Here is a 9,274-nt window from a genome sequence, read left to right on the forward strand (position 1 = left end):
TGCCATATACCATAGTTTATGTGCCACCTATTAGTAAGAAGACAAGTGTTCATTTACCATATATGTATCGTGTCATGTTACTTTTTCATAAAAAAAGTAAAAAAGTGCCAAAATGGAACCACAAAGGAGAAGACAGCACTGCCCTGCATTTTTTTTTTTCTAATGTCCCATTTTTATACATTGCTTCTTCATGTCAAATGTTTATCAAGCAGTCCAACTTTACACTTTGCTGCAGCATTAAATTACCTTATAAACTGTCATTTCATGCCATTTATCTACATACAGATACAGACACATGCATGCACACATGCATACACTCACACATCAAATTCCCTTATGAGGAGCATGCAAGCCTGTATTATTACACAAGTAAATTGTCACTACATTGCATACAACTCTCTATATTAGTGACTGCAAGTGGTCCTAGCAACATTTCAGTCAATTAATTTAGTATCCCATATATGTAGCACTCACAAAAATATTATTTAATAAATATCCTCATTATTTGAACATGTTTATGGATATCCTCTTAAAAACCTGGCCTCTGAGGTTACAAACATGAAGGGTGTAGGCGAAAATGCTTTTGGTTCACATACCCTGTCAATCTCCTCCACAGGGCCTGCATATTTGGTATATATAGCTTATTGGATTGTTCATTTGTGTAGTGCTATATGCTGACAATAAATATTATTCTCAACAGGTGAGCTCATACAGTGTCCTTTGCATGAGTTAGTTAACTATGATAATAAGATTACTGAAACTTAGCACCCAAGACTGTACCTGTCATTACTCTGTATCAAATAGCTTACCACTTCAATCCTTACATCTGATTCAGTGAACAGAAGCCCAATAATCTTTAACCAATTTCTTTTCTAAAGGCAAGGAATTCATTTCATATCCACATTCAATGATTGCTACAGAAACAGAATTATTATAAAAAATAAATAAAAGCCGATATATTATTACATGATACTTGAATTGATTTCCTGCTGACATATCAAGCTTTCATGTTCCACTTACATATTTAAATTAAGCATTACTTCTGAAGGGAAGTGCGTCACTTTTTTGCACTCTTGGTTGTGTTTTCTGAATGTGCATCTTATTAATTTGTGAGAATATACCAGCGGCATAGCCAGGGCGTGGCGCAACTGCACGTGCCCCCTCCTCCAAATTTTTTGTGTTAATATGCAGCCTGCCCAGCCCTATTCCCCCTCCCTCTCTCCCTCCCTTCCTCCCTCCCTCTTGTCGTCCCTGGTCCAGTGCGTGTCTTAACACAAAAGGAAGTTCTGGGTATGCCACTGGAACATGCATGTATAGCTTGTTACCTTAAATGAGTGCTGACACAAAATTTGAGACTCATTTTTATTTCCTTATTGGATAGTTGTCAACCCGTTGATTACACAAGCCTCAATTCCTTGAAAGTACAACAGAATATTCATAATATATGTTACCTTTTCACGTGATCATTTAAAAATGTATGCCAAGTAAAAGATTCTGAGGCGAAAAAGGAGATTATTAACCACGATAGGGATCTGATGCGGTGGTCTCATAATGCTAGACACGACTGACATGTGCATGCACTCTATGACTATTCTACTGAAAGCGGAGTCCATTCAGCACAGGATGAGACAAGAGGGAACAGTAGGCCCCCTGCATTTCCAAGAGAAGCACACAATTATAAGAGTCAATTTGGAAGCTTTTGGTGACACGGTTGTTTTATGGCCTTACACTGCCCCCCTCCCCCATCAAGTGCGTGCCCTCTAAATAAATTTTTGGCTACACCAGTACTTAAAGAAAGGTCTGTATACTGGCAGCATTTGCATTCTTTCTTTGTGGTTTACGGTTTATAGCATTCTGGTGCATGCTTGCACCAATCACAATGTAGAACGTTTATGTACTATATGAACACCCTCCCCATTTCCTGTTTGATCTCAGCAAAGTCAAGGGTCCCACTACAAATGGCACTTTTGTTGTGCGGTCGTATTTTATCGTCATCATCATCAGCCTATATTTATGTCCACTAAAGGACAAAGGCCTCTCCCTGCGATCTCCAATTACCCCTGTCTTGCGCTAGCTGATTCCAACTTGCGTCTCCAAATTTCCTCACTTCATCGCCCCACCTAGTTTTCTACCGTCCTCAACTGTGCTTCCCTTCTCTTGGTATCCATTCTGTAACCCTAATGGTCCACCGGTTATCCATCCTACGCATTACATGGCCTGCCAAGCTCAATTTCTTCCGCTTAATGTCAACTAGAATATCGTTTATCCCCGTTTGTTTTCTGATCCACACCGCTCTCTTCCCGTCTCTTAACTTTTGGCCTAACACTTTTTGTTCCATCGCTCTTTTTGCGGTCCTTAACTTGTTCTCGAGCCTCTTTGTTAACCTCCAAGTTTCTGCCCCATCTGTTAGCACCGGTAGAATGCAATGATTATATACCTTTCTTTTCAACGACTGTGGTAATCTCGCAGTCAGCATTTGCCGATGCCTGCCGTATGCACTCCAGCCCAATTTTATTCTTCTATAAATTTCTTTCTCATGATCAGGGTCCCCTGTGAGTAATTGACCTAGATAAACATACTCCTTTACAGACTCTAGAGGCTGACTGGCGATCCTGAATTCTTGTTCCCTTGCCCGGCTATTGATCATTATGTTTGTCTTCTGCATATTAATCTTCAACCCCAATCTTACACTTTCTTCCTTAAGGTCCTCAATCATTTGTTGTAATTCGTCTTCATTGTTGCTGAATAGCACAATGTCATCTGCAAACAAAAGGTGGCTGAGGTATCCTGCCGTTGATCCTCACTCCTAAGCCTTCCCAGTCTAAGAGCTTGAATACTTCTTCTAAGCATACTGTGAATAGCATTGGAGAGGTTGTGTCTCCTTGCCTGACCTCTTTCTTGATAGGTAACTTTCTACTTTTCTTGTGGAGAACCAAGGTTGCTGTGCAATCCTTGTAGATATTTGCCAATATATTCACGTATGCCTCCTGTACTCCTTAGTTACGTAATGCCTCTATGACTGCTGGTATCTCTACTGAATCCAATGCTTTTTCATAATCTATGAACGCCATATAGAGAGGTTGATTGTACTCTGCAGATTTCTCTATTACATGATTTATGACATGGATATCATCCATCGTAGAATATCTCTTCCAGAAGCCTGACTGTTCTCTTAGTTGGCTGAAGTCAAATGTTGCCCGCATTCTATTGGAAATTATCTTGGTGAATATTTTATACAATACTGAAAGCAAGCTAATGGGTCTATATTTCTTCAATTTTTTTAACGTCTCCCTTCTTATGGATGAGTATAATGTTGACACTGTTCCAGCTTTCTAGTAGACTTGAAGTTGTGAGGCATTGCGTATAAAGGGCAGCAAGCTTTTCAAGCATAATATCTCCTCCATCTTTGATCAAATCAACTGTTATTCCATCTTCTCCAGCAGCTTTTCCCCTGGTCATGTCTTTCAAGGCCCTTCTAACTTCGTCGCTAGTTATAGAAGGGGCTTCTGTATCCTGTTCATCACTACTTCGAATGAAAGTAGCTTGGCTGTTTTGGCTACTGTACACGTCAGTATAGAATTCTTCTGCTGCTTTTACTATGTCATCGAAATTGCTGATGATATTACCATGCTTATCTTTCAGTGCATACATCTTGCCTTGTCCTATGCCTAGTTTTCTTCTTAATGATTTCATGCTGCGTCCATATTTTACGGCTTCCTCAATTTTTCCCACGTTGTAATTTCGAATATCCCTTACTTTCTTCTTGTTGATCAGTTTTGACAGTTCAGCGAATTCTAGCTGATCTCTTGAGTTGGACACTTTCATGTTTTGTCGTTTCTTTATTAGGTCCTTTGTTTTTTGGGAGAGCTTCCCTACAGGTTGCTTTGGTGCCTTACCTCCCACTTCAATTGCTGCTTCTGAGATCAGCCTAGTTACGGTTTCATTCATTAGCTCTATGTTATCTTCATCTTCCTGTTCTAAAGCTGCATATTTGTTTGCGAGCACCAGCCTGAATTGGTCTGCTTTTACCCTTACTGCACCTAGGTTGGCCTGTTTCTTCTTGACTAATTTTACTCTTTCTCTCTTCAAATTGACAGAAATCTTAGACCTCACTAACCTATGGTCACTGCACTTTGTCTTACCTAACACTTCTACATCCTGCACTATGCTGGGATTGGCAGAGAATATGAAATCTATTTCATTCCTTGTTTTTCCATTAGGGCTCTTCCAGGTCCACTTCCTGTTGCTGCGCTTCCTGAAGAAGGTATTCATTATTCGGAGCCTATTCCTTTCCGCTAAGTATTCCAACATCTATCCTCTAGCGTTCCTAGAATGGATGCCGTAGTTGCCAATCGCTTGCTCGCCAGCCTGCTTTTTCCCCCGCTTTTGCATTGAAGTCGCCTATGACTACAGTATACTGAGTTTGCACCTTTCTCATTGCTAATTCAACATTTCATAGAACTGTTCTATTTCTTCTTCATCGTCACTGGAGGTTGGGGCGTAGGCTTGTACAACCTTCATTCTATACCTCCTATTCAGCTTTATTACGACGACTGCTACCCTCTCATTAATGCTATAGAATTCATCAATGTTGCCCGCAATGTCCTTATGGATTAGAAATCTTTTACAGGAATGATAATTTAGGGCTGTTGTTATGTAGAAATAGATAAATTTCAATTAATTTATTAATTAAAGTATGGATAACTGTATTCAAGGTTTGTGCAGCATAGGGATACATTCATTTTAGGTGCAATTAATATAAAAGGGGGCATAGATAAATTACTTAAATTAATGATGCAGTCCCATATACAGGGTGGTTGTAAAGTCAATACCTATTTTTAATTTAGATCCCCCTAGAAACTAGCATCAGCTCTAACTGGCTTGTAATACTGTTGACTAATATGATATTAATATGACCAATATGAGAGCATGGCTTGATGACAATTTCCCCGGCAGATGGATTGGCCACGGGGGCTGACAGAATGGCCTACATGCAGCCCTGATCTAACACCCTGCGACATCTTCCTTTGGGGGTGGGCTAAGGAACAAGTGTACCAGTTAAGACCAAGGGATCTTAACAGTTTTGAACACAATATCCGCGAGGTGATTGCAAGTGTCCCAGTTTGGATGCTACGAAGAATCTGTTCCTAAACGATTCAGGCAGCGTGTGGAAAATGCGGGTGCATACGCCGAAATGTAACGTAATAACCAAATGGTACACCCTGATATAATGTATTCAATGGCAATAAAACTAGCTTTGCTCGGTTGTTTGCTTTTTGAACTATTCATTGTTACAAATAGGTATTGACTTTACAAGCCACCCTGTATATCAGCCATATGGAGTTCACATGGATGCAGTGTGACCCATCCTAGGGGTGAAGACAGGGGTGGGGGGGTGGGAGGGTGCAGGCATCTTGAACAGAGGCTCCCCCACCCCCTCCCAACGTTTCTGTGTAGCAGCAAGTAGAGTGCCTGCCCTACCCAGCACCTGCCTTGCCGCCTCCCCCCCTCCCCCCGCACCCCCCTCTCTCACTCATATCCCTGGTCATGGTCAAGTGCGTGCCCCTTCCTTAAAAAGAAGTCTTGCTACGCCACTCCATCACTTGCAGGTTTCACCTGCTTCATAATTTACATTATATGGTTTTGTGGTCGGGACCCCTATTATAAGGCAAATTAAGCGACAGCGCAAGTAAACGCATGGCATTTGAGAATGTTGCTGTGAGGTTAAATTAACCTAAATTAACTCATAGAAAATGCAGCTAAAGAGGAATAATTCTTCGTGCAGTTTCATTTTTCATTCAAACTTATATAGTCCCCAAATGTCTATCTTGCTAAGATCTGACCAGCCGCCCATGGCTCATGCGTATACGTATACGGTGGCCGCATATTAATTGACGAGGTCGGAATAAAAGATCGAGAGCTTGAGTACTGTGCTTTTTTTGATGAAGTGGGAGAGGGGGGGGGGGGGGGAGTTATAAGGACACGCCCAGGGGTCGAATATGATTCGGAGGTCTCACGATCGACATCTCGCGGCGTGCGGCACGGGCGCTTTCTTTCACCGTGCTTTCTACCAGCCACTGCAGCAACGCGGGAACCGTGGCCATGGCCCACGGCCGGTCTCGACTCTCGGGACTGGACTCTTCATGGACTGTAGCAGTGGCGCACCGGCGGGGAGGTTTCGGGTGTTGTAACCCCCCCCCCACGCGTCCAGCCCCACTAGGCCAACATGTACCTTCAGTGCTCTGTTCACATTGTCATTACAATTCAGGGGGTGGCTTGAAGTCGAATTTTCCTGATTAACAAAAACACTCTGTCACTCTCTTGAATGTTTCATTCATTAACTCTTAAAGAAAAAAAAAAACATCGTCATCATCCTAGGTTCCATTATATTATTATAAATATTAGGCATTTTATTTGCTGTTGGATTCCTCTGGCTAAAGCAAGGAAATTGCATATTATGCAAAGCGCTCGCTCCCCCCCCCCCCCCCCCCCCCCCCCCTGGCAGAGATCCTGGGTGCGCTACTGGACTACTCTCTCCGTGCGCGCGCGCCGCGGTGGCGTGCGGAGAGTCCAGTCCGGCCACGCAGAGCACGTGACATTAGAGGCGTGGCCCGAGCAAGCGCGCATTTTTTCGTCTGCTACACTCGGAAGCGCGAATCACGCGTCTCTAAAATGTCGCGTATGGAGTGATTTCGCTTCTGGCACTTTCAGTGATAGAAAAGGCTTCTTTTAAATGTGGCGCATTTAACTTCGCTTTGCTTTTAGTCAAGGCAGTTCGGCTAGAGTGATCTAGCTGCCGCCATGAGCCCAACGTAGGCTCAAAAGGGTGGTTATACAGCAGCTGGAACTTCAGCAGCATCATTCGCAAAGTCACGCACGTCTCTCAAGTTTCAGAAAAGCTTACCGAAGCGCATAGTGTATCGTTACGCCTACGGTCTGAGCGGCATTATACTGTGACACAAATATAAAAATGATTAGCCTATCTTTTTCCTGTGTTTATAATATATATCGCTTTAGGCATTGCTTAATGTGCCTCTGCATGTATTTCAATATTTGTACTTTATATGTGTATGTCAGAACGATATAACATTTACTGGGTAAGTTCGTATTACACTCTTGAGGCAAGCAGCACGAAAAACAACAAGAAGAAAAGGCGAATATACTCAACGCTGCGTTGTCTTCCTCGATCCCTCATGTCGTTTTTTGATTGCGCTGCTCAATTGCTTCGACGACCAGCGATACCTGACCGACCGGGCCAGCCGGATAGCAGCAGCAGCACCACCCTCTGGGACTTCGTCACAAAACACCAAATAAAGTTTTCTACTGCTACTACTACTACTACTTATTGGAAAAATGCGCCGCCTTACAAACCACTACACTGTCATCCAAAAGATCCATATTTGCATCGCCAAATACAAAGTAAGTATACTTTGGGGGCCAGTGCGCTGTCGTTTTGGTTTAATGTTCCTTTACTCGATCATTCTAGTTTATTCATTTGCTTTCCCACTCTCCTCGAAATGAGTTTGAGAGAGAGAGAGAGACAGAAGGAAGGGGACAGACAGAAAGGTTGACCAGAAAGGATATTCCGGTTTGCTACCCTACGCTGGGGAAAGAGGAGGCGTTAAATCAGTCTGACATATACAAAGCAATGTATATGCTTTCGGATAAGTTACGAAGGCCAATTTATATTAGCCAGCATTGATGCGGGGAATGCGTATATGGGATCGCATGGCTATATAGGGTCGCATTCCTCGCCGGCGCTCGTGCCGCTGGAAACAACAGAACTGCAAGTAAATATTCGACAAATAGGCTTATACGTATATCGCTGCAAATGCGATCGATAAAGTCGCAGTTCTCTGTGGAATTACGAAATCAAGCGGGACTTAATTCAACAAATATAAGGGGCTGCCGAAGGGAATGGCACGTGAAGCGATCCGGCGAAGCTTCGAGCACACACGTCACGGCGGCGTTCGTCGCCGGTTTATTTTCATATATATATATATATATATATATATATATATATATAACAATTCGTGTGAAGTTTTGCAATTAACTTGCTATAATAACTTGGGATATTAGCAAATACCCTTCGCAAGCGCGTTCTTACCCCAGAACAGTTGAGTGCGCCGCATCGAGGAACACTGTATACCCTACGCTGTGAAACGTACGTACGTTCACGCTTGCACAACGCCTGAGCGTGAACGTTCGGCTGTTCATTTACATTGAAAGCAATCGTCAATTGTTCCTGCACATAATTTTTCCGCCCGTGCACACACGTAATCGGGGAAATACTTCATACGTACGCGCAGGACGATCGCGCTTGGTTCAGTGTCGCGCTTGCCATATAGGCGGACACGTGTGCGGTGTTTGAGCGCCACAATGAAGTTTGCGAACGTTGAGCGAGACGTTCCCAGTAAAAATCTATCCAACTTGTTTGTCTGGTCTGTATACCTGGCAAGTGGTGGCAAAAAAAAAAAAAAAAAAAACAGCAATCCTCGCAAATATAAGAGTATTAGCTTTCGCTTAAATTACCGATTCCCATGGGGCGCGTGGAATCCATGTTTTATCTATCAATGAACAAAAATTAATACTTAAAATTAATTAATACGCACGTCTCCCCACGGATTACGATGCCGCTACATGTGCACGTGCAGAGTGCTGCGTAGCGTAGAGCTAGTGTTCGTCGTTTTCTGTTTCGTTTGTTTAATCGCATTGCCATGGATGTTCACGACGTCAAGATCTTCACCGCTGCCACACAAAGAACAATTAAGCGGCCTCTGATCAATGGGATATCAGGCCACTGCCGGATGTCCTTTGTGTTTGACCGTCCATACTTCGTGTTTAGGCCAAAAAGGCGCTTTTGAAGAGGGAGAGCTGTAGACAGATATAGATGGCGGCAGCGCGCCCTTCATTGATATGTTAGAGTGGCCGCTTTTGTCATTCAATATGCCTTTAAAGCCCCAAACAGGTGGCGTCAGTATAAGCTGTGTACGCGAGCTGTCTGCATGCGCAATGCACCGTCGCATTGTGCTTTGCTAATTGATTTATCCTTTATACAATTGATGAAGTGTCGAACGTCCGTCCGTGCCGCATATGCTCAGCAGCTCAAATGGGACCCCGCTTCCAACCTATGCCTTTCAATGAATCTATAGCTAAATTCAAGCAGAACTTTTTGTTGGGCTAGTTGGTGCATGTTACTAAATTATTTAAAGCGCCAAACAGACGACACAAGAAGAGACACGGACGAGCGCTTGTCCGTGTCTCTTCTTGTGTC

At 43.1% G+C, this 9,274-nt stretch overlaps 1 protein-coding gene across 1 annotated transcript in view; it reads right to left on the reverse strand.

Annotated features, from left to right (window-relative positions):
- Window positions 1-9,274, reverse strand: part of LOC119449490 (post-GPI attachment to proteins factor 2-like) — a 354,194-nt gene that overhangs the window by 22,929 nt on the left and 321,991 nt on the right. The window lies entirely within an intron of this gene.

This window comes from Dermacentor silvarum, chromosome 4 (assembly GCF_013339745.2).
Source record: "Dermacentor silvarum isolate Dsil-2018 chromosome 4, BIME_Dsil_1.4, whole genome shotgun sequence".
NCBI lineage: Eukaryota > Metazoa > Arthropoda > Arachnida > Ixodida > Ixodidae > Dermacentor > Dermacentor silvarum.